At 41.0% G+C, this 27010-nt stretch overlaps 1 protein-coding gene across 1 annotated transcript in view; it reads left to right on the top strand.

Moving 5' to 3' along the window:
• The first annotated feature begins 21077 nt into the window (after nt 1-21077).
• tbc1d16 (TBC1 domain family, member 16) overlaps nt 21078-27010 on the top strand; it is an 87435-nt gene continuing 81502 nt past the window's right edge. Inside the window, exon 1 of the mRNA XM_034190516.1 lies at nt 21078-21269. The gene's annotated coding sequence lies outside the window, so the exon portion shown is untranslated. The remainder of the gene's footprint in view (nt 21270-27010) is intronic.

The following is a 27010-nucleotide window of genomic DNA, read 5'->3' as shown; positions in this document are numbered from 1 at the left end:
CAGTTACCTTTTTTTGGTATCCTAATTACGTAATGCCGTTACATGTATTCCGTTACTCCCCAAGCCTGTCTAGGAGATATGATCCCTCCATTATGTCCTGACTCTTCCCTGGGGCCTCCTCCAGTTGGACATTCCTGAAAGACATCCCTAGAGAAATGACCAAGGGCATCCTCACTTGATGGCTGAACCACCTCAACTGGCTCCTTTCAGTGCAAAGAAATAGAGGCTTTATGTCCAAATCCCTCATGGATATTAATGCTTCTCGCCCTGTCCAGGAATGTAAGGCCAGATACCAAACATAGAAATGTCATTTGCGTCACTTGTATGCATGACTGTTGTTTTGGTCATTAACCACAGTTCATAACAATAGGCGAGGATGGGAGCCACGATGGTCTTGTACAGCATCCGCAGAACATCAGACACGGCCACAATCGGTCTATTGATGTCACGCTTCAACTTAACCCCACTCATTAACAAGACCAGAGACACTTGAAGTCTTCTGCTTGGGGCAACAGCTCTCCCCTGACCCAGCGGGACAGTCCACCCTTTCTGACAGGGGACTGTGGTCTTCATATTTGGAGGTACTAATCTCATCCCAGTCAGTTCACACTCTGCCTCAAACCTCCCCAGTGTGCACTGGAGTAGGAAGAATTAAGCAACAGAACACATCATCTCGCAAAAAGCAGACGATGTAATTCTGAATCACCAAACTGTACTCCTTCCAGTCCATGACTGCACCCTGAAATTGTGTCCATGAGCATCATGAACAAGATTGGTGACAGGGACACCCTAGAAGAGCCCTGACACCCACCATGTATGCCAGGAATATGGACACAGCTACTACCTTTGGTTAACTACTTTGGGCTTTTGTGTCTTGATGGCACAGACGTCTGTGGAGTCAGCAGGTGCCTAACTCTGGTGTGGGAGGAATTTGGCGAGACCACAGAGAATGAATTTAGGTCAGCTTCAAAGTGGTTCTATCTGGTGTCTCAGAAGAATGAGGCAATGGATGTGTATTTTCAGCAATGGAGGAGATCTACCAGGGGTTGGAAGAACACTTTGAGGATCTTCTCAACTTCACTGCCTTGCATCCATTGATGAGGCAAGGATGGAAGAGTCAGGTGGATCTGGTCTGGTGCCATCTCCCTAGCAGAAGTCACTGAAGTAGTCAGAAATTTCCTCAATGGCAAGTTGCTGGGAGCAGATGAGATTTGCCCTTGGATTCTGAAGTGTCTGGATGTTGTTGGGTTGTCATGGCTGACATGCCTGTACAATATTGCATGGAAGTTGGGGACAGTACCTCTGGGATTGGTAAACTGGGATGGTGGTCACCATTTTTAAAAAAGGGCTGGAGAATGTGTTCCAGTTATAGAGGAATCAAGCCCTGGTCCCACCGAATAATGAAGGATGATTAATGAGCCACGGAGCTTTTTTTTTGTAGGAGTCCAGTTATTCAACAATCGTGGGAGAATAGTGGCTGTTAGAGGCAGAATATTCGGCTAACGAGGCTCATCTTTAAGTGTGGCCCTAATTTCAAGAAGTTCAAAATTTAGGAACAATAGTGTGGGGCAGTTTTGTACAAGGTACTACGAGGACAAACAAGGATTTTTAGAGGCATGTTTGTGGTGAGGCGAGGCTGTTAACAAGCCCGTTATCCAGAACCTGGCGGCTACGAGGACAGGACAGGCTATTTTTGGCTCTGCCCTCTTGCACGCTACAATTCCAACCTGCTTTTGCGCTGGACGCTGTATATAAAATAATTACTTTGTAGCGGATTAATCATTTTCTGTTACAGTTGGGCATTGAAAACCACCTTTAATCACTTCTGGAATCACAGAGGACTGTTTCATCTAGAGCTTTTTTTTTCCTCTCTCTGTCTCATGTGCTGAGGTGGAGAATGTATTTGGAACAGCCTAAAAAGGTAAGTATTTGTAATGTTTATATTGTAATAGCTTGATACAACAGTTACATGTTCATTCTTTCTTATAAGCAACTGTAAAGTATGTTTATGATAGATTTAACATCTTGTTATACAACCCCTGGCAAAAATTATGGAATCACCGGCCTCGGAGGATGTTCATTCAGTTGTTTAATTTTGTAGAAAAAAAAGCAGATCACAGACATGACACAAAACTAAAGTCATTTCAAATGGCAACTTTCTGGCTTTAAGAAACACTATAAGAAATCAGGAAAAAAATTGTGGCAGTCAGTAACGGTTACTTTTTTAGACCAAGCAGAGGGAAAAAATATGGAATCACTCAATTCTGAGGAAAAAATTATGGAATCATGAAAAACAAAAGAACACTCCAACACATCACTAGTATTTTGTTGCACCATCTCTGGCTTTTATAACAGCTTGCAGTCTCTGAGGCATAGACTTAATGAGTGACAAACAGTACTCTTCATCAATCTGGCTCCAACTTTCTCTGATTGCTGTTGCCAGATCAGCTTTGCAGGTTGAAGCCTTGTCATGTGTCCAAAATATCAATGTAAACTTGTGCATTTATTGATGATGTAATGACAGCCATCTCCCCAGTGCCTTTACCTGACATACAGCCCCATATCATCAATGACTGTGGAAATTTACATGTTCTCTTCAGGCAGTCATCTTTATAAATCTCATTGGAACGGTACCATACAAAAGTTCCAGCATCATCACTTTGCCCAATGCAGATTCGAGATTCATCACTGAATATGACTTTCATCCAGTCATCCACAGTCCACGATTGCTTTTCCTTAGCCCATTGTAACCTTGTTTTTTTCTGTTTAGGTGTTAATGATGGCTTTCGTTTAGCTTTTCTGTATGTAAATCCCATTTCCTTTAGGTGGTTTCTTACAGTTAGGTCACAGACGTTGACTCCAGTTTCCTCCCATTCGTTCCTCATTTGTTTTGTTGTGCATTTTCAATTTTTGAGACATTGCTTTAAGTTTTCTGTCTTGACGCTTTGATGTCTTCCTTGGTCTAGCAGTATGTTTGCCTTTAACAACCTTCCCATGTTGTTTGTATTTGGTCCAGAGTTTAGACACAGCTGACTGTGAACAACCAACATCTTTTGCAACATTGCGTGATGATTTACCCTCTTTTAAGAGTTTGATAATCCTCTCCTTTGTTTCAATTGACATCTCTCGTGTTGGAGCCATGATTCATGTCAGTCCACTTGGTGCAACAGCTCTCCAAGGTGTAATCACTCCTTTTTAGATGCAGACTAACGAGCAGATCTGATTTGATGCAGGTGTTAGTTTTGGGGATGAAAATTTACATGGTGATTCCATAATTTATTCCTCAGAATTGAGTGAGTCCATATTTTTTTTTCTCTGCTTGGTCTAAAAAAGTAACCGTTACTGACTGCCACAATTTTTTTCTTGATTTCTTATATGTGTTTCTTAAAGCCAGAAAGTTGCCATTTGAAATGACTTTAGTTTTGTGTCATGTCTGTGATCTGCTTTTTTTCTACAAAATTAAGCAACTGAATGAACATCCTCCGAGGCTGGTGATTCCATAATTATTGGCAGGGGTTGTAATTGATCAGATGAGGTGCACTCTGTGCATGCTGACGCAATGACTTGCACTCAAGATGAGCATTTACACAGAATGCAAGCCTGCAATGGAGCAATTTTGCAGACAATAACCGACGAACACAAAGTTAAAAGGGGAGATGATGGTCTAGCCTAGTGGTGAAGCATTGGGCTTGAGACCAGAGGATCCTCAGTTCAGATCCCAGCCTGACCGGAAAACCACTAAGGGCCCTTGGGCAAGGTCCTTAATCACCTAGTTCCTCCCGGTGTGAAGTCAGCACCTTGTATGGCAGCACCCTCACATCGGGGTGAATGTGAGGCATTATTGTAAAGAGCTTTGAGCGTCTGATGCAGATGGAAAAGCGTTATATAAATGCAGTCTATTTAAAAGTTTTATCACAGTGTCAAAATGAATGTAAAGCTGTGGAAGAAATAAAGCCAGCGAGAAGAAGTGCACAGGCGACTGTCCAGGAATGCAGAACACGAGTGCGCAGGATAGCGATTTTGCAGACAAAAACACAAACACAAATTTAAAAGTTGGATCACAGTGTCAAAATGGCTGTAAAGCTGCGGAAGAAATAAAGCCAGTGAGAGGAAGCGCAGAGGCGACTGTCCAGGAACCCGTGGATCGGTTCAAGCTGGTCTGGTTATGGATGTGTGTGTGTGGTTTTTTTATTATTTTTGGTGGGGGTGGCGGGAGTGATTCACACAGTTGCGGGTGTATGTAATTAAAGCGGCCACCTCACTGTGGTCTTTTTTTTTTTTTTTTTTTTTTTTTGGTCACAGAGAGCTGTGCACACGCAGAACTGCTGCATTTATGACTCTGAAACACAGGTGAAGTGCAACCTGACGCAGGGATGCGCACACTGGCGGTACGGTGCAGGAGCGTCTTTTTTTTGGGCTGCCTTTAAAAAATGTGACATCATCTTGAATGGATGCCGTGAATTGAAAATCCACACTTTAAAGGGACCACTGTGGGAGGGCCGGAGGTTTGGACAAAACCCATGCCTAAACGTGGACCAATGTCATGTTACATGGCGCTGTATGGATCATATATGGCTTGACGTGGATCATATGCGGCGACACGAGCCATTGGGGCTGGACGGGGCTCAAATGACAGGTCAGATGTGGCTCATTAGAGGCTGATACCTGAAACATGCGAGGTACTTCAACGCAGATAGAGGCTTCATAGTGGATACGTGATAGATTTATACGTGGATCATTATTCGAATAATCACTGACACGTGGCTCATTATTCATGGCTTTATTATTTGGTGGACTGAGGCTTCACACTTCTTAGCTTCCCTGGAGAGAAGGCATAGACCATTCGTCGAACCTCAGATTCCGAGATTCAGATATTGACAAGCTTGAAGTAATGTTGTGACCTGGAATGGAAAGTGGGGATTCCTTGATTCAATATTTAATGTTTGACGTAGGTGACTTTGTTAGTGAAGAAAGGTTTACTGTGGCCTCGCCTGGTGCACAGCAACACAAACACAGTTGTTGGTGATTGCTCTATAATAAACTAGAAGCACTCAGAGTGCAAACCTCCGCCAAGCCCATGGGGTAACTGACGCCATACCATCTACACGCCGTGGAATCATTGAACCTAAAAAAGTCTAACAAGGATGTTTGCTCAGTAGTAAAAAAAGTTTCATCTGCTGTGACTGGATAGCATGTATCCTTAGCACTTGGCATGACAGTTTATTGCAACTTGCACCTTTCCCAGAAGCTACTGTCATCTGAGCACTGATATTGATATTGCATGTGCTTATAGACAAAACAAATAAGAGACAAAATTCAATTTATTATTCAACTAAACTGCAAATATATGAATTTTTTTTAACATTTATGAAACACTTCTCTAAACAAGGCCATAGGGTCACTGACCCTAAAGAGATTTCTTTCTTTCTAACCTTTATTTAACCAGAAAATATCCCATTGAGATTAAAAACCTCTTTTTCAAGGGAGTCCTGGCCAAAATGGCACCGGCAAACACAAAATACAGTTACATATTTATACAATAAAAACACAGAAGTTATAACACATTATGAGAAACAAGTGCATATAGTACAATTGGCGTCAGTAACTCTTTGTTTGGATTTAAAAGTGCTCAAAGAAATTAATTCAGTTAGTTTCCAGTCTTTCTGTAGCATGTTCCACGCATAAGGTGCAGAATAAACAAAGGCTCTTTTGCCCAATTCCGTCCGAGCAAAGGGGACAGAAAGCAACAAATACTCTTTCGAACGAAGAGAATAGGATTCAACATTTCTCAGAGTAATTAACGAGCAAATGTATGAAGGCAGCAATCCCAAAATTGCCTTATAAATAAAAGTGTAGAGATGACTAGCCCTTTGAGTGGCCAGAGCAGACCATCCTACTCGAGTGTATAATTCACAGTGGTGAGTAGACATTTTACAGTTCGTAATGAACCTCAAGGCAGCATGATAAACAGTATCGTTTGTAAATATTGAGCACCAGCATTCATGTACAGAAGATCTCCATAATCCAACACAGATACAAATGTTGCAGCAACAAGACGCTTTTTCACATTAAAAGAAAAACACAACTTACTACGAAAATAAAAACCAATTTTTAGATTAGATTCCCTCCTTGGCACAGTGATCTATTTCTTTTTGTCTCTTTCTCTAAAATTGTATATAATAATCATTACATTATTAATATAAACAAAAATAAATTTAAGAAATATTACAATTTGAAAACAAATGCACCCGAACGTAATGACAGCTGCAATTGCTTAATGCGAACTTTTAACATTGAAAATGCCATAGACATGCTAACGCGTTAGCATCGGGATCCGGATCGTGATCCGGATCACCACTAAAATTTAATCACTTGTTCCTCTTGTCATTTCCAACCACTCCACAAAATTTCATCAAAATCCGTTCAAAACCTTTTGAGTTATCCTGCTGACAAACAGACAGACAAACAAACAAACGCGACCGAAAACATAACCTCCTTGGCGGAGGTAATAATTATTGCAAAACATTGCTTAACTACAACCAGATTTTCTTGTAAATTGCGGGAGACCATGAACAATAAATTATCTAGTAATTCTCAGCCCCCAAATCTAATATTAAAGGTGAGAAATGGTCACACATCCATTCATTTTTCAGCAAATGCTTACTCCAATAAGAACAGTCAAATCAAATCACTATTTATTGTCACATGACGTTACTTGTACATGTGAGTGAAGTGCTTGTGTGCAGGCCTCTCATGCAGCAGTAGTACAACATTTAACAAATCTACATATACACAGAAACAACAATAATAATGAAAAAAAAACAGACTACATAATAACCTACAGATAGCTGTACAAATAGCTGCTGTGCAAATGTGTGGATAAAGTGACATTGGGATTAGCGATGTTGGTCAATGTTCAGCCGTCTGATAGCCTGGTGGAAGAAACTGTCCCTCAGTCTGCTGGTTTTGGACCAGATACTCCAGTACCTTCTGACTGACGGGAGTAGCTTAAACAGTTTGTGGCGGGGGCTACTGGGGTACTCTGTGATCTTCCCCACTTTCCTCAGGCACCGCTTTCTGTAGATGTCTTGGAGGGAGGGACGCTCGCCTCCAATTATCCTTTCACCGTTTGCTACTTTAACGTTTCCCATAATCTCCCTGGCGGCCCCCTGCGCTTCCCAGAATGCACCGTGGTGTAAGCAGAGTTCCAGCGTTTCAAAGCCATGTAATGGATAGCGAGGATGTGGATGGCGTCAATTCAGTGAGTTCATGAGCAATTATGATGATGACACGTTGACAGGGTTATCTTGAAGAGGTGCAGCACCTGTGGTGATCTTCTGCTGTGCCCCGATGTTGTCTTGTTGTTCATACGTCACGAGGTGTGTTTACATAGTGCCCTAAACTGGTGTCGCAGACTGACCAGTCCCCCTTAAAAATCGGACCCCCTGCCTTCACTGTGCATCCGTCATTTTGGAGCGTCAGCATTATCATTTCTAACAGTGAGCTGCAATCAAGCGATTATCACCTCGTTTCTGCTCAAATTTGCACTCCAGTCATCATCTGTCTCAGCAACAGATATCTAAAGCTTTTGTAGAACAATCATTTCCACATGAATTCAGCATTATTTTGTAATCAAAGATGGAGGAAGTGATCAGAGCGCAGCAGCAGTCCTGCTGTGCCTACGTCATTTCCATGCGTCAGTCGCAAAATTAGGTGATTATCGCCAGGTTTCTGCTTAAAACAGCCTCATTTCTGCTTAAAACTGACTTTAGAATGATTTAAGAGCTTTTAATTTGTCATCTGATGGTTAATAATCACATTATTCCCTTTGATTGCTTTGGGTGTGGAGAGTCAGTCTCAGATGTGCTGCTGTGGTCCCAAATGACGCATGCACAGTGAAGGCAGGGCGGACCAGTTTTTAAGGGGGAGGGTTTGGTCGACAACACCTGCACTCTGCTGAAACCAACCTTTTGCATAAGTCACGGACCGCCGGACGGCGTGAGATTCACAGCTGTGAGACAGCGAATTCTTGCCAGGGCTTTGTGGTTGTAGGTGGTGCTGTTGTCGTACCAGGTGGTGATACATCTGATGAGGATGCTCTCAATGGCACGGTTGTCGAACGTCCTGAGGATGTGGAGGCGCACGCCAAACCTCTTCATTCTCCTGAGAATGAAGGGGTGATGCTGCGCCTTCTTCACTGTTTTGTCTATGTGAAGTCATCCACCAAGTACACACCAAGCAACCGGTCACTGCTGACTCTCTCCACAGCAGCACCGTTAATGTGTGCTCCTTTATGCCTCCTGAAGTCCACTATCAGTTCCTTGGTCTTTGCAATGTTGGAAGTGAAATGGTTTTCTGGCACCAGTGTGTCAGGGCACTGACCTCCTCCCAATATGCAGTCTTGTCACCATTGGTGATGAGACCCACCACTGTTTTTATTCACAAACTTCATGGTGTAGTTGAAGCTGTTAGTGGCCATACAGTTGTAGGCGTAGAGTGAGTACAGGAGAGGACACAGTACACACCCCTGAGGAGCACCGGTGTTCAGTGTGACTGAGGATGATGTGATACCGCCAGGTGTCTGCCTGACAGGAAGTTGAGGATCTAGGTGCACAGTCCGAGGTCACATAGCTCCCTGTCCAGTATCGAGGGAATGATGGTGTTGAACGGGTGATAGAAATAACATTTTGAGGATTCCCTCAACCTTACTGACATGTCCTCTGTTGAGGAGACAGGCATAGAAGACTCGGGTGGATCTGGTGCCATCTCTCTAGCAGAAGTCACTGAGGTACTCAGAAAATCCGCTGGGAGGGGATGAGATTGATGCTGTGACTGTTGTCAAAGTTCACTTTTACCCACGTTGGTGAACAAATCTGCATTAGTCAAGTGTGTGTGACTTATTTATATGGAGCCCTTAAAGTTAAATTAGCATTTTTTTAGCAGTGTTAAAGCAGCATTCCAGGTTCACATTGTTGCATGGCTAGTTGTCGCAAAGGTATACATGGGTTTGCAAAAGTGGAAAAAAAGCACATTTGCCCAGTGCACAAGTGGACTAAATTAGTAAGTTATTATTTTTACTTTTACGTGTTACATATCCAAATAAACCCAGCCAAATATTTGATAATGCAATATTTATAGAATATTATCAGTTATCAAGTTGTTCACCAATGAATATGGCTTTATACACCCTGAAGGAAACATACACCCTGAGGCCTAACGATTTTATCATATACCTATAAATGATAAATGTTGTATGGTTTTCTGAAGGGTGTAAAAAGCCATATTAATTGGTGAACAACTTGATAACTGATAATATTCTATAAATATTGCATTATCAAATATTTGGCTGGGTTTTTATCATATACAGTGGTCCCTCGTTTATCGTGGGAGTTACGTTCTAAAAATAACCCGCGATAGACGAAATCCGTGAAGTAGTCAGCATTATTTTTTACAATTATTATGGATGTTTTAAGGCTGGAAAACCCCTCACTACACACTTTATACACTTTTCTCAAACAGGCATTAACATTTTCTCACTTTTCTCTCCTGTAAACACTCAAAGTTCAAACCTTAGTAGAAAAAAAAGAGCGTTTTCCTATAATAATTATGATGGCTTTTAGAACAAACTAATTTAATTTTAACGAACAACCTATGAGGTTGGACACGTAAGAAATTGTTAATAGTGACTCACCAGTATTTCACAGTTCCTCTGACCGTGCCTCTTAGTCGTGGCGCCGCTCCGCTGTCCAGATTGGCTGATTATTCGGGTGGTATGAAAAATGTTACCGTCCGCGAAAAGGGTGTATTGCTATTTATTCTTTAGTGTTTATCCAGTCATATTGGCGTCATTTATAGGTATATGATAATACCGCATACAACTGCATAGACCTGATGACACTAATTCTGCAACAGCTAATCTGAATTCTATTTTTTTTTTTTCCAGACATCAAGATATATATGAGGAATTTCTTTTGCTGTAGTTTGAGACCGATCCAATGAGGATGTCACTTACAATCGAGCAAAAACAGAAACTGGTGAAATTCTACTTTGAGACCAAATCGATCGCGCAAACCCAGCGACAATATCAATGTCACTTTGCAGTTAGAAAAGCACCAGACAAAAAAACAATATGGAGGATTTCAAACTGATAGAACTGTTCAGTGTTTAAAAAGGGAGATCTGGCCGAACCAGAGGAGCGGTGCACATATTGAGCACATCTTGTGAATGCCAAAACTCTTACAAACTGAGGTGATATTAGAAATGAACACCAGAGATAAAACTCCTTGAGATATGCTTCAAGATGATATATATGACAGATATCAGCATCCAAAAGTGCATCAATTTTCTATGGCTATGTTTGTGGCACTTTTTGGGACATCCTGTACATAATATATATATGCACAGACAGAATATGGACACTATATAAAAACCTACAACCCCATTTCCAGTGAAGTTGGGACGTTGTGTAAAATGTAAATAAAAGCAGAATACAATGATATGCAAATCCTCTTCAACCTATATTCAATTGAATACACCACAAAGACAAGATATATAATGTTCAAACTGATAAACTTTGTTTTTGTGCAAATATTTGCTCATTTTCAAATGGATGTCTGCAACACGTTTCAAGAAAGTTGGGACAGTGGTTTTTTTAACACTGTGTTACATCACCTTTCCTTCTAACAACACTCAATAAGCGTTTGGGAACTGAGGACACTAATTGTTGAAGCTTTGTAGGTGGAATTCTTTCCCATTCTTGCTTGATGTAGGACTTTAGTTGTTCAACAGTCCGGGGTCTCCGTTGTCGTATTTTGCGCTTCATAATGCACCACACATTTTCAATGGGCGACAGGTCTGGACTGCAGGCAGGCCAGTCTAGTACCCGCACTCTTTGAAGCCACACTGTTGTAACACGTGCAGAATGTGGCTTGGCATTGTCTTGCTGAAATAAGCAGGCACATCCCTGAAAAAGATGTTGCTTGGAAGGCAGCATGTGTTGCTCCAAAACCTGGATGTACCTTTCAGCTTTGATGGTGCCATCACAGATGTGTTAGTTGCCCATGTCATTGGCACTAACACACCCCATACCATCACAGATGCTGGCTTTTGAACTTAGCGCTGGTAACAATCTGGATGGTCTTTTTCCTTTTTTGTCCAGAGGACACGGCGTCCATGATTTCCAAAAACAATTTGAAATGTGGGCTCATCAGACCACAGCACACTTTTCCACTTTGCATCTGTCCATTTTAAGTGAGCTCAGGCCCAGAGAGGCGGTGGCGTTTCTGGATGTTGCTGATGTATGTCTTTGCTTTGCATGATAGAGTTTTAACTTGCACTTGCCGATGTAGCGATGAACTGTGTTAACTGACAATGGTTTTCTGAAGAGTTCCTGAGCCCACGCGGTAAGATCCTTTACACAGTGATGTCGGTTTTTAATGCAGTGCTGCCTGAGGGATCGAAGGTCAAGGGCATTCAGTGTTGGTTTTCGGCCTTGCCGCTTGAAAGTGCTGAAAGTTCTCTGGATTCTCTGAATCTTCTGATTATATTATGGACTGTAGATGATGGAATCCCTAAATTCCTTGCAAGTGAACATTGAGAAACATTGTTCTTAAACTGTTGGGCTTTTTTTCATGCAGTTGTTCAGAAAGTGGTGATCCTCGCCCCATTTTTGCTTGTGAACGGCTGAGCCTTTTGGGGATGCTCCTTTTATTCCCAATCATGACACACAGTTATGTCCTCAGTTCCCAAACGCTTATTGAGTGTTGTTAGAAGGAAAGGTTTCATTGTTCTGTGGTTGGTTGTACAAATAACAATCAATTTGTACCAAATACTACAAATATTTAAATTAATTACCGTAAATGAAAGCTACAGTGTAGCCACAGGCTCTTTCTTTACCGTAATGTTTTGAAAAATGTGCCTGATGACTTGGTAGGGACCTGAAAATATTAATGTTTTGTGAATAAGTGCACCTTTTTTAAAGTTTCACTTTCAGAAACAATTAATCATGTGATGTGTATCATATTTAATGATAGTTGATGAGTCATCCTTGCTGAGCAGCCAGTTAGAGATGTGCAGTGGTGGGCACAGCTAACCAAATCGTTAGCTTTGATAACACTTAATTCGCTAACTGAAAAGTTATCTTTTTTAAAGCTAAACTTCTAAAAAAAAATTAGCGGACGTTACAGATAAAAGCTATAAACTGTTAAACTTTCAGTATTGATTTCAGAACACTACGAGCTACTGACACAACAACGAGCCAGTGCTTCTGTGTCAGATTAGCTTTCTCTCAGCAAAAGAGACCTAGTGACTGAGGAGGAAGAGAAGAAATAAAGACAATTTCTCTTTACACCATAATGACTCACCAGCATATCATGCAAGTCATCAACAGGCATACAGATTTAACTTATGGTTAAAATGTAACCAAACTAATTCCAGACAAGTTATTTGAATTAACGTCACGTCTGGGTTTTATAAAGTGAAAATATCTGCTATATGTTTTAGTTTTAAAGTAATGCACTAATTTTGAAGGTTTTAGTGTTTGGACCACACATGCTGTAGTGCATTATGGGTAAAGTTTTCACGACAGGAGAAATGCATTGAGACACTCTGATGAGGCCGCACTTTTCTCTTCCTTTCTTTTCTGTAACCAGCTCTCCTCTGCCTGCAGAGGATAGAGCTGTCTGTCTGCTCGGAAACATTTAACAGGTAGGTACTAAAGTCTTTGAATTCAGACTTCACAAATGTTTTAACTGCTAAGCTTTATTCACTATGCCTACAAAAATATGTTAGCGGTCTAAAAATATCAGACTTAAATTTATCGGAAGCTAATTGGTCCGCTGATGGTTTTCAGAGTTATCTGAAAAGCTAATCCGATAATGAAAATATTAGCTTTGATAGTTAGCGGTTAGCAGATTAGTGGAACTGTGCCCACCACTGGAGATGTGTCGTAAAGAGTTGCCTGTGGGAATCCACAGGCCTTGGTCTTTTTTTTAGCTGCCTCAGGTGATATAGTGTCAAGTTCTGATGAAAAGGTTGCTGTATTCAAATGTCAGCTTGACATCTTAATTATTGTCACCCATAGATGACACAGTGTCTTGTGCTTCAGTTTTTGCTCCTAAACCAGTTGGGGCTTTGGCTTCTCATTAAAGTTGTTCTTAGCAGGCAGTCTGTTAAGTGTTTGCTGCAGGGGGACCAGGCTGGCGTCAGGGTGGTGTTGCATGTGAGTCATTGAATAAAACAGAGGCAGTCAGGTCAGAGGTGCTATGTGAGCACACTGAGGTGTCAACACCATAAACGATGAAGTGAGAAGAAAAAAACGTGCATAACTGTCCGTTATCGGCCTCAGAGGCAAAACTGACCAACCGCTGACAGTGGCACAGACAACGAATATCTTAATGCTGAAGTGAGACCCCTGAAAATAGACATCATGTTTATGATCCAAATATGACCTGTCATTATGTGAATTATGTCCAGAAAGAATGTGTGATCAATAATATGTGTGTCTGTTAATGTGCGAAATGAAAGATCTGATAATTATTATTAAAAAAAAAAACAAAACGGTGTAATTTGTATTCCAGTGCAACTTATACTCCTGTGTGACTTATATATGGGTTTTCCTCTTTAAGAGGCATTTTTTTTTTTTTAACAGTTGCGACTTTTGTACTCCAGAAAATTGTTAATCCTATTAAAGAAAAACTAACAAGCACAAAAAAAAAACCAACTACCAAAACCGGACCCACTGACCAAAAATAAGCACAGACTGACCAAACAATCAGAAAACCACCAGCTGGCTGAACAGCTGACCAAAAGTTACTATGGGCTCACCAATCAACTAATTGACCTATCCTAAAACACCCACTGATCGACCAACAGTCATTGGCTGATTCACAGACCATCCAATAATAAAAATGCTGGCCAACTGAATGACTAACAATAATATTTACTCGCTGACTGACCGAAAAACTAGTTAAAAAAAAAAAAAAAACTCCTCTTACTGTCCAAAATAACCACGGGCACACTGACTAACTAACCAAATAATCTATGGCCAAAAATAACAATTGACTAACTGGCTGAACAACCAACCAACTGATTAACACCAGTCAACTGAATGACTGGCCAAAAATAGCCACTGGCTTACTGACTGACCAGTCAACAAACCACCAACTTACTGACCTGACTCACTGACCAAGAATAACTGTAGACCAACCAAACATTTGGAAAACCGCCATTAAACAGCAACAAAAACAGGTCACCATTGACCAAAAACTATACGGCCAACCAGTCAACAGACTAACAAACTAACCATTGATCTACCAATTGAAATTAACCACTGGCTGACTTACCACTTGACCACAAATCAACACTGGCTGAATGACCAACTAACCAAAAATAACTCATAACCAATTAATCAAAAATATGAGTTGACTGACTGACTGACCAAACAACTGACCTCCAATAACTGCTGGTTGGCAGAACAACTGACCACCAATAACTGCTGGGTAACTAAAAGACTAACTGTTGGATGAAAGAACAGTTGATTTAAAAATAACCCATTGGCCGCTGGCTGAAAACCTGATCAGCAATATCCTCTGGCTGACTGACTCAGGGATGAACCAAAAACAGCCACTGGCTAGCTGAACAACTGACCAAAAGTAACTCCTGGCTCACCAGCCAATTAATTGAGTGACTGACTACAAATAAACCATTGACTGACCAAAAATAACCACTGGTTTATAGACCAGAATTAATCACGGGCCAACCAACTGAGTTACTGATATTGTTAAAATCAACTGACTTTGTGATGGTTAAGTTGACATAATCTAAATTTTCAGAGATGAGTATTACTTTCTTTGTCATTGTAAGATTGGCAGTTTTTTAAAGCATTTTTGCCAAAACTTCAACAACTAGTGGACTTATAACATTTTTGGGAGTGGGGTGGTGAATGTAGATTAGGCACCACGAGTATTGTACTCTAGTGTTATTGTGGAGTGCAGTGTGTCCTGTCTGGGTCCTGGCATCAGGAAGTGGCATTCCTGCTAATCAAAGAGGTCAACATGGCCTGTGGGGGGGAAAAGGAGGGAGCATTGGTTCGACAGAGCGGAACATTAAGAAAAGGACCTTCCAGTGATTCGATACACATTTCAAAACTCAGTGCAGGGAAACGAAACTTCAAGCCTTATGTGATCTAATGGAACAAAGGATGTGAAAATGCAGATGTAACCCCTTTCAGTGACTTCTGAGCCTGAAAAGTAAGATCACTTCAAAGTATTTTCCATGCTGATTTAGCAGACCGAACGGTCCGCCCCTAAAAATCGGTCCGCGTTTTGCATCTGCGCATGCGCCATTTCGAACCACAGCAGCACGTCTGAGACGGAGTCTCTTTGCCAAAAGCAATCAAATGGATTAATGGGATTATTAACCATCAGATGATAAAAGTGATGATGAAGATGGTAAAACCTCTTAAATCATTCTAAAGTCAATTTTAAGCAGAAACAAGGCAAAATTCTGTGACACTTTGAAATGGCCGATGTGCAGTGAACGCATCAGCTAGCAGCTCTTTTAGCCGCGGTGCTCTGATTGCTTCTGCCGCCTTTTATGATGAATGTCCAGGCCTGTTTGAAGTTCACCAGTAACCATCTGGATGATCCAGGGGAGGCATGGAAGAAGGTCATGTGGTCAGATGAGACCAGAATAGAGCTTTTTGGAATCAACTCCACTTACCATGTTTAGAGGATGTGTTGTGTGGGCCGCCAGAAGAGGAGGTACTGCTGGCCCACCACCAGAGGGCGCCCTGCCTGAAGTGCGGGCTTCAGGCACGAGAGGGCGCTGCCGCCACGGACACAGCCGGGGGTGACAGCTGTCACTCATTATCTCTTGACAGCTGTTGACAGCTGTCACCCATCTACTCTACAGCATCTCACTCCATAAAGACCAGACGTCATCTCCACCTCGTTGCCGAGATATCGTACTTCTATGGAGGTAACTGTCACTGTCTGTATTAATTGATTCTAAGAGCTATTGTTTTGCAGCTGTCAACCAGAGGACCGGTGTGGGTCGCGACTGTTTCGTCCTACGTCCGTCAGATAAGTGGTTAAACAGACGCTGCACGAGTGTGTGTTAGAGGTGGAGGTGGCATTCCCACCGTTGTTGTTACGGGGTGTACACACACCCACACTTGACTGTCTGTTCTTCGCCAGCAGTACCAGATCCGACAGTCGGGGACGGTGATCACCTGGTTATTCGGGACTTGGCGGCTCCAGTATTCACCAGGTTCGGTGGCGGCGGAAATCGTATGGTTCCGGCTCTTCTCAGGACAGACGTCTTCTATCCTCGAGCCTGCCCACACGTCACCTTTGTGGATTGACTGTTATCAGATTCTGAGATTGTCTGTGTATTCGTTGTGCACCTTCACAACATTAAATTGTTACTTTTTGGCTCATCTATTGACCGTTCATTTGCGCCCCCTGTTGTGGGTCCGTGTCACTACACTTTCACAACAGGATGAGAACAACCCCAAGAAAACCATCCCAACCGTGAAGCATGGGGTGGAAACATCATACTCTGGGGTGCTCTTCTGCAAAGGGGACAGGACGACTGCACCGTATTGAAGGGAGGATGGATGGGGTCATGTATTGCGAGATTTTGGCAAACAACCTCCTTCCCCCAGTAAGAGCACTGAAGATGGGTCATGGCTGGGTCTTCCAGCATGACATTGACCCCAAACACACAGCCAGGGCAACTAAGGAGGGGCTCCATAAGAAGCATTTCAAGGTCCTGGAGTGGCCTGGCAAGTCTCCAGACCTGAACTCAATAGAAAATCTTTGGAGGGAGATGAAACTCCAAACCTGAAAGATTTGGAGAAGATCTGTGGGGAGGAGTGGACCAAAATCCCTGCTGCAGTGTGTGCCAACCTGGTGAAAAACTACAGGAAACGTTTGACCTCTGTAATTGCAAACAAAGACTACTCTATTAACATTGATTTTCACAGGTGTTCAAATACTTATTTGCAGCAGTAACATACAAATAAATTATTTAAAAAAAAATCATACATTGTGATTTCCAGATTATTTTTTTATTTTTTTTTTAATGTCTCTCACAGTGGACATGCACCTAAGATGAAAATTTCAGACCCCTCCATGATTTCTTAGTGGGAGAACTTGCAAAATTGCAGGGTGTTCAAATACTTATTTTCCTCACAGTATTTCTAAAAAAGATCTTAACTATAGTCCTGTCAAATGTTTTGTGATAAAAAGTAATGTTTTTTTGAACAAAAGATCCCTATGTGTTTCTAAGCCAGCTGGGAAATATCCCTCTAGCATGTCCTGGGTCTTCTCCGGGGCCTCCTTCTAGTTGCACATGCCTGGAAGACCTCCCTAGGGAGACAACTGGGGGGCATCCTCACCCGGTGCCTGAACCACCTCAGCTGGCTCCTTTCAACACAAAGAAGCAGGGACTTTACTTTGACTCCCTCTCGGATAGCTGAGCTTCTCGTCCTGTCCACGAGTGTGAGTCCAGATACCTGACTGAAGAATCTCATTTCCGCCGCTTGTATCTGTGATCTTGTTCTTTCAGTCATTACCCAACCATAGGTGAGCATAGGAGTATAAAACTACTGGTAAATTGAGAGTCCAGTCAAGTTATTCGATTTAAGGTTCCAACCCACCACTAATTGCAAAAACAAATGTTTCATGTGGGATTCTCCTCTGATTTACCCCAGGAATAACATATTTAAAAAATAGAGAACAGTAGAAGGGATGAAAGGGCCCAAATATGCTAATTCATGTTAATTAGGTATGAACATGAAAGGAACCAGGCAGAACAACTGGAAATCTTGTATCTGTCATCAAAAGGAGGACTGAAATGCTGTCCAAATTTACTTGGTGTGTTGTTAGAAATACTAGAAACTGAAATTGAGGGCACTTTTGGATAATTATGTTGCTCAGTGAAATGTGCAGAAATCCCCAGCTCCTCAACAGAGGACATGACAGTACATAGGATTGAGGAGCTCCTCAAAGTGTTCTTTCCACCACCTGACAATATCCTCAGTCCAGTTTAGCAGCTCTCCTCTTCTGCTGAACACAGAGCAAAGAACTGCTTCTCCTTCCTGAGGCACCTGACAGTTTGCCATAACCATTTTGAGGCTGACCGAAAGTCATTTTCCATGGCCTCTCCAAACTTCTCCCATGCATGCGTTTTTGCCTCAGTCACCACTGAGGCTGCAGTTCTTCTGGCCTACCAGTACCTTTACGCTGATTCTGGAGACCTCTGTGACAACCAGGCATGACAGGTCTCCTTCTTCAGCCAAACGGCTTCCCTTACTGCTAGTGTCCACTAGCAGGTTCTTGGGATGCCGCAATGACAAACACTAGAGTGTTCGTGATTATATCATCATTTATTAAATTTTTTGTCGTCTGACTAAAATTAGTTTGTGCATCCTTTTGTTTTCAATATAAATCTCATGCCTATCAGAATTATCCTGGCAAGCTGCCCACATCTTTTCCCCCCAAAAGTGGTCACGCCATTATGGTCAAAGGTCAAAGAGGGACAGCTGCATCACTGCGTAATTTAAGGTCAAAATCTGCTCTGTAGCCTCAGCAGTTACTGACGTGTGTAATGAGCAGAATTTAGTGGCTTTTGATTGTTACCGTAGCAACACTTCATTTTTTGACAGTCTCCCTTTCGGGATGATAGAAACTATGATGATCAGATTTGGCGCAGACAGAACATCATACATTCATGTTTGTATTTAAGGTTGTATGATTTTATTTTCATAGCACAGCTACATAAGAATACCTTATAACATTATAATAAAGTGCAGTGATAGAAATGTCTGGGGGAAATGTTTTTTTTTTTTACTCAGAAGAGTGACTTGTTTGCATAGATGTAGGAAAAAAAAGAGAATTAGAATGTGCACCAGGGGAAAAAGGTGAATAAACGTTAGAATCTGTCACGTGACCGTGACGCTCTGAGTCCAGCTATGGTGCACGAGCGCTTCAAAACGTCAGTCATGACGTTGTAAACTGGATCAGGCCATGATTTTTGTTGCCGTAAAATAATTTATTTTTTTCCCAAATTATCATTTATTATTTTTATTTTATATTATTTATATTATTTATTATTATTTTCCAAACACAAACAGGATATTTGTTCGCGCGTGTGTTAAAGTCCCGGTTTGTGAAGCGGGGGGCTTTCCTCGTACCGGAAACAGCGACATTTGTTTTGGAGGCGTGTCAAGCAAAAAGTTTAACGGAAATAATAGCAAGTTAGCGAACCAAACTAATAAATGTGTCCAGAGAGAATTAAATTTAGATCAGCAATTAATGGCTGTCGTCATTATTTATTTGCCTGTCAGCTCATTAATAAGCCAAAATAATTTATTTTGTAGTTTAAAAAAAAAATCTCGTGCAAATAATAGAAAACCTTCCACTAATTCGCCAGAGCTGAAGCGGGCAGCTTATTAGTTTTGTACAAATAATGAAACCCAAAATATTTGATATATAGGAACTAAAATAAGCTTTATATTTCAAAAAATGCAATAGAGATTTTTTTTTATTTTTTTTTTTTACTTTGATCAATTAGAAAAGTTTGTTTTGGGCGCATACACATCAAAGCACCCAGGGAGGCTTCTTGAGCTGATTCAGAGAATGCCGCAGAGAAAATGGGTAGAAAATAATATGTCCTCAGAATAATTTTGTTGTGAAACATCAACCTAAGAGGAGAGGGCCTGATAATGAACACTTACAGCACCTTCAGGTCAAGTGAACTCCATCTAAAGAGATTAAAAAGAAAAGGAGCATACCCATGTATCATATCAACAAGCTGTTACAATGATTGAATAGGCTGACAAAAGACAAGCAAGTAAAAAGATTCCCAAAAGCATTGCTGTTTATTTTCTTGGAGGACTAATTGACATTAAAATAAACTTTTAAAGCTTGAATTCTGAGTGAGCAATATGTACGATTTATGATGTCATAAAGATATAGGGTGTGTGTGTGCTGTGATTTATCTTTCATTTTCTATACTGATTATTCACTGTAGGGTCCAGAGTACTGGAGCCTAGGCCAGCAGTCATGGGTGTGTTTGATTATAAACTAATCATCTTTGGTTGATACTGAAATAGTACAATTGTGTGGTCATGAATGGCGATCTCACTGGACATCAGAGAACTTAGCTCTGTATGTTTTTGTGACCCATGAAACAGGCTGAGAATAAAGCAAAAAATCTTGGCCACATATATGATCTTTATGGTCCTTAAGTTGTGTGTTTATTTTTAAACCTAAAAATCTGTTGTTCCTGACGAAGTACAGTGATGTGGTTTGGAAAAGGAGGCATCACTAGCACCAGAGAACTTGGATATGTCTTTATGACACCACTTGGGGCGGGGGGGAGTAGGAGGAGTAACATGAAGACAGGGGACGGGAAGGAGAGGAACAGTAGTAGCCCATAAGACAGTAGTGAGCAGTATTTCTGGTATTTATTTGTATTTACATTTTGCAAATTGTTTTATACTTCTACTTTGATACTCTGTGTGCTTCTTACCCTGTGTGCTGCTATACAATGCTGCTGGAACCTCAATTTCCCTGAGGGAGTCTTCCAAAGGGATTAATATAATTCTATCTAATCTAATTGAATCTAATAAAACAGGCTGAGATGAAACCCAGATATTTTTTTTAATCAGCAACATGTATGCTCTTTGTGATATAAAGTTGATGTGTGGCACAGCAGGTGTGGATTCAACTCTGGAACTGCCCCTGTGATCGTGGTTGCATTATAAAATTTTGCTCCTCTGTATATTTTAAAATGCTGTCCATAAAAATGAAAAGTTTGAAATATAATTAATTTAATTTAATTTAATTTAGCCTTTATTTAACCAGGTTAGTCCCATTGAGATCAAAATCTCTTTTGCAAGGGATAATACAGTATAATATAAATATTCTGCGAGTAAAGCTTAAATTTGTTTTCTAAAACTGGGTCAACAGATACAAGTGCAAACATTTGAACTAAGGCGCTGTTTTATTTATTATTTTTCTGTTAAGAGACTTTATTTTGAAAGGCACGACAGGAACTGTATATTTTTGCCGTGGATATTGCAGCAACAGACAGTCAGCGTTTGATGTGACTGTCAGAAAAGCACAGACGCTAATAGAAGAACACTTTAAACTAAAGTTAATCGTAAAGAGAGGAGCCGAGAGGCCTCCTGTGGGTACTGCACGTCCTCGGTGCTCCGCTCTGATGCTGAACGTCGCGGGCTGCAGGCTGCCGGGCTGAAGGTGAGGGCTGAGCCGCTGCTCATTCATTTTCTGCTTCTCACACACAATCCACAAAAAATGTCAAATTACTGCACATTTTCATCAACGTATGGCTTTATCATGTGGGGATGGACTTCAGGCATTTTGTTGATGGCTAAAGAAATTTTTCATTCAATATTTATTTATTTTTCTTCTTCATAATAATAATAAAAACTACTAAAATCCGTTAACAACACTTTGAAGCGTTCAGTCCGAAGAATGTAAAGGAACAAATGCAGAAAACATTAGGTGTATTTATGGGGGTAGATGTAAGTGGGCTTAGAGCCCCCCCCCCAGGATTTATTTCACACAGTGATGGAGCAGAAATGAAGCTTTTTGAAACTTCGAACCACAACAACGATTTGCTTCAGAAAACGTGATGTTTTGAAATGCTCAACATACTACATGAAGTACTTGATTCATAAAATGATCTATGATTTTAACATGCCTGAAATAGTATGGTGACCTATAGTGGATAGAAAGGGCTCTTTGTTCATAAAACAGTTATTCAAAACGTTAATCAGTAAATGAAACAGTTGCTTCAGATACTGTGTCGTGGTTTTGACAATGCCTTAAATAGCAAACAGGTGGACAGTGATTTTTTTTTTTTAATGAAAACTTCACTACTTTTAAAAAAGTTCAAAGTGTTCATGAACAGTTTGATTCAGAAAATGATTCATGGTTTGACAAAGCCTGAAATAATGCCATGAACTGGAATGAAAAGTGGGGTTTCCTTGGTTCCTATATAATACTTAAATAATCAAAATAGTAAAGAAACATTGCTTCAGAAAAAGGATCAATGTCTTTGACAAGAATATACAAGTGCTCTTTAGTTTAGAAAATACTTAAGTGATTCAAAACCATTTAAAACATTATAGTGCAGAAGGTTCAATCAATCAATCAATCAACTTTTTCTTATATAGCGCCAAATCACAACAAACAGTTGCCCCAAGGCGCTCCATATTGTAAGGCAAGGCCATACAATAATTATGAAAACCCCAACGTCAAAACGACCCCCTATGAGCAAGCACTTGGCCACAGTGGGAAGGAAAAACTCCCTTTTAACAGGAAGAAACCTCCAGCATAAACCAGGCTCAGGGAGGGGCAGTCTTCTGCTGAGACTGGTTGGGGCTGAGGGAAAGAACCAGGAAAAAGACATGCTGAGAAGGGGGCAGAGATCGATCACTAATGATAAATGCAGAGTGATGCATACGGAGCAAAAAGAGAAAGAAACAGTGCATCATGGGAACCCCCCCACAGTCTACGTCTAAAGCAACATAACCAAGGGATGGTCCAGGGTCACCCGATCCAGCCCTAACTATAAGCCTTAGCGAAAAGGAAAGTTTTAAGCCTAATCTTAAAAGTAGAGAGGGTATCTGTCTCCCTGATCTGAATTGGGAGCTGGTTCCACAGGAGAGGAGCCTGAAAGCTGAAGGCTCTGCCTCCCATTCTACTCTTACAAACCCTAGGAACTACAAGTAAGCCCGCAGTCTGAGAGCGAAGCGCTCTAATGGGGTAATATGGTACTACGAGGTCCCTAAGATAAGATGGGACCTGATTATTCAAAACCTTATAAGTAAGAAGAAGAATTTTAAATTCTATTCTAGAATTAACAGGAAGCCAATGAAGAGAGGCCAATATGGGTGAGATATGCTCTCTCCTGCTAGTCCCCGTCAGTACTCTAGCTGCAGCATTCTGAACCAACTGAAGGCTTTTTAGGGAACTTTTAGGACAACCTGATAATAATGAATTACAATAGTCCAGCCTAGAGGAAATAAATGCATGAATTAGTTTTTCAGCATCACTCTGAGACAAGACCTTTCTGATTTTAGAGATATTGCGTAAATGCAAAAAGGCAGTCCTACATATTTGTTTAATATGCGCTTTGAATGACATATCCTGATCAAAAATGACTCCAAGATTTCTCACAGTATTACTAGAGATCAGGGAAATGCCATCCAGAGTAACGATCTGGTTAGACACCATGCTAGGTTAGGTTAGGTTCCTGGTTCAAATCCCACCCCTGCCACATTTCTCCATGTAATGTGGAGTTGCATCAGGAAGGGCATCCGGCGTAAAAAAAAACTTGTGCTAAATCAACATGTGGCGAACCCGAGTGAAAACAAGGGAGCAGCAGAAGGGACTGACTATCAAACAATTGCTTCAGATAATGTTTCATGGTTTTGACCAGGGTTGCGAGGGTTACTTTAAAAATGTATTCCGCTACAGTTACTAGTTACCTGTTGAAAAATGTAATCAGTAATGTAATCCAAGTACCATAATATTAAAGTAATGTAATTTGATTACTTTCAATTACTTCTGGATTACTCCAATATCAAATATGCTAATACAGACAAAAGAAACTAAATATAAATAGTCTTGACCACATAGTACAGTTTAAGCAAAAACTGTTTCTTTTACATGGCATGCTCTGTTTTACTTCACATTATGAATTAAGAGCACCACAATATTGTTTTAAACACACCCAGTGTTCACCTGCTAAATTTTCAACAAAAAATGCCAAACAAATGAAGGATAATGAAAACTCAGGCGGTGTGCGGATTAATTTGTAATTAAAAGTGGCTTACAGAACAATACACAAAACGAAAAAAAAAGAAGTCTACTGCTTGTTCAGTAAATTCGCACCATGTTGAACATATCAGTACACTCAAACTTTCAAAATAAGAACAACAGCATAATGAAAACCATTAAGTAAATACTGTCAGTAAGGAGGTGTGATCCCCATTTTAATTCCGGGCAAGTTAGTGATTTGCGCACATAGAAGTTCAAGAAACAGGTGGAATATGTCGGAAAGCTGTGCATGTTGGCAAAGCCACAAACGGAGGAACAAGGGAGACAATATTTCCTTCCATAAGTAAGTGGTTTTGGTTCTTCTTGTCACTTTGTCTGTGATATTTGGTTGATAAACAGCTGTATGTCTCCTGCCGTACCTGTGTCACCCGATGACTCGGACCATTAACTCTTCACTTATGTCTAGTTAAAATACTTGTCGTTAGTGATTAAAATTGTTCAACAAGACGCAGGATTTTTTTATTTGCACCTTTAAAATAATGAGATTATAATGACTCGCGCTGTGCCGCTCACAGTCACACCCACACAGTGAGATGTGTATCCACACCACTGACTTCATGAATGAAACTCAGTCAATAAAGGATAATTGTGTAAAAATAGAATATGTATATAAATGTATTGTAATGGTTTTAGGAGCTGCGCTGCGCTGAATAGCAGCTGCACCAGGACGTCTCAGCTCAGCAGCTTGAACAGTGCAGATCCGTGTAACGTTCAACACTAATATTTGGGAATGTGTGAGTGTCAGAGTAAGTTTAATACTTTCCTGACATAATTTAATGTAATTTAATTTTACTGGCTCAATATCCAGGTCAAAATGGCATTTTTTAACATGTATTTTGCGAGCATTTTTCTGAGTGTGTCCAGTCACGGATCTCCATTGAAAATGCATTAACATCTGGGAACTTCATCAATATTTTGCCCGGTTAGGAGACGTCATGTCGCTGTCCATGAAGGGATGTTTTCATTTCAAAGAAAAAAAAATTATATACAGATAACGGGGTTCTAGCAAGGATAAAATTTTAGCGTAGTGGTAATGTCGAGGGAGCGAAGCGGAAGGGGGGAAGCTTTTGAAAATTCAAGCTAAAAATTGGCCATTCTAGGGGTACCCAAAGGGGAAAAGCCAGGTCCATGTTCAGTCCCTTCATCATGTCCAGAAGGCTGGGGAAGATTCAAGATTCAAAGATTCAAAGAAATTTATTGTCATATGCACAATATAGAACATGAACATGTTCCCTGCACAATGAAATGTGTCTACTGCATTTAACCCAATCCTAATTGCCAGTAGGAGCAGAAGTCGCCATTAGGCGCCCGGGGACCAGCTCCAGATGTACATCCCTGCCTTGGTCAACAGCAGGGCTGAGTAAACCAACACCGATCCATAACAAACAACACACACACACACAACACATGGGCCGGCCCGGTACATAAAACATATATATGAAAGCAAAACACGAGGGAAAAGGAGAAAAAAAAAAAAAAAAACCTCATAGCTGCTGCATTACACAGCAGCAATGAGGAAAAAAAATCCCCATCAGCACAGAAAAACAATAATCACAGAGACAAAAACAAGGACACAGGACGACAACCGAGATTTGAAAGGACCAGTTTATCAGAACACTCCGGAGGCAGCCTGTTTGGTGCCGTCAACGGCCTTGTCCGACAATCCTGGAGGGGAAGGGAGCAGCCCTGCGCAGTCTGAGCAGTCCTGAACAGTTCTAACAGAGCTGGAGAAGCTGAGGGGAGGGGGGAAGACCAGGGAGCGAGGCTTAAGTGTTGATCTTCTGAGGAGGTTTGTCACAGCGACCTTGAAGTGCAGCTGTATTTGGGGAAGCCAAATGAATAACCAGATTAGCAGACGCCTGAAAGATTCCACAGTTCTGAGAACAGAGTGGCTCTCAATGCATCTGAATGTAGAATGTGGTCTTCACAGACGGTCATAGCAGGTTTCCAGGGCCGCAATCCTGCTCGAGATGTTTTCCAACGTGCGGTTAACCCCCGCCGATTGCGCAGCCACTGCCTTCCCAATCAAATCAATCATGTAGGGCAGCCTGGAAGGACCAATCAAAGCTGCTTCCACTTTCTTGATTTTCCGGTAAACCAGCAAAGTGCCCGCTCCACACATCAGAAAGCCGGTCACCACCAAGCCGAATATGTACACATCTTCAACGTCCTCCACAGAAAGCATGTAAAGGCACATGACCTGCCATCTCCTCCACGAGTCCATCACGTAACCCATCACATAAAAAAAAAAAAATAAAAAAAAGTTTGTTGAGTGGGCAGTCTCATTCTGGGTTAGCCAGTACATGGCCCTCAGTGAGGCAGTCGGAGTCCGTGGACATTTTTAAGTCAAGACTTAAAACCTATTTTATTCTCTTTCTTATGAGTAGTTTTTATTTTGTTATGTTTATTCTTTTACTTCTGTTTTTAATTAGATATTTGCATTTTTTATTTATTTATATTTTTCATGTTGAACTGTTCTGTGTGAGGCACTTTGAGACGGCTTTTGTTGTAATTTGGCGCTTTAGAAGCTGATTAAATTGAAATTGAACAACATTTTATTGAGTCTTAAAGTAAATAAATATGAAATTGATTACTGGATCCTTAAACTCTGGACATAATAAACGCTACATGGTGGATCCTTGATCTCTGGACATAAACAGAAATAAAATCTGTTAGTGTTTGTCAAAAGCATTTCCTTTCAGACATTATTATTGGCATGAATGTCTTTCCATACCTTTGAGCTGAGTTCTGTGCTGCAGGTCAGGTTTATAAAGAATGCAAGACGTCTCATTTTGGGAGGAAAAACGTTTTAGTCGATTGAAGTTTATTGTCTGTATTGCAATGTTTGTAAGAGGTGTCATTTTATTTAAAGCGACGATTTGATTTAAAGTTATTAGCGGGCTCTCAACAGAGAGCCGTGCAGCATTTGAAGCTGTGACAAAACGGAGGACGATTTTCGTTTCTCGACTGCAACAAGACCAGAGTCCCAGTTAATAACTTTAATCCACACAAAAGTGACTCATGATATTTTAATGGCTTTCAGAGGGGTGAAGAAGCGGACTTACCGCTTCTGAAGAGCAGCGAATCAAAGAGCCACGAGCCATTGAATCGAAGCATTGCTTCGATTCACG

This window comes from Thalassophryne amazonica, chromosome 16 (assembly GCF_902500255.1).
Source record: "Thalassophryne amazonica chromosome 16, fThaAma1.1, whole genome shotgun sequence".
In the NCBI taxonomy this organism is placed as follows: domain Eukaryota; kingdom Metazoa; phylum Chordata; class Actinopteri; order Batrachoidiformes; family Batrachoididae; genus Thalassophryne; species Thalassophryne amazonica.
Note: the sequence above shows the minus strand (reverse complement) of the source record. Positions and strands in the feature narration are given on the sequence as shown.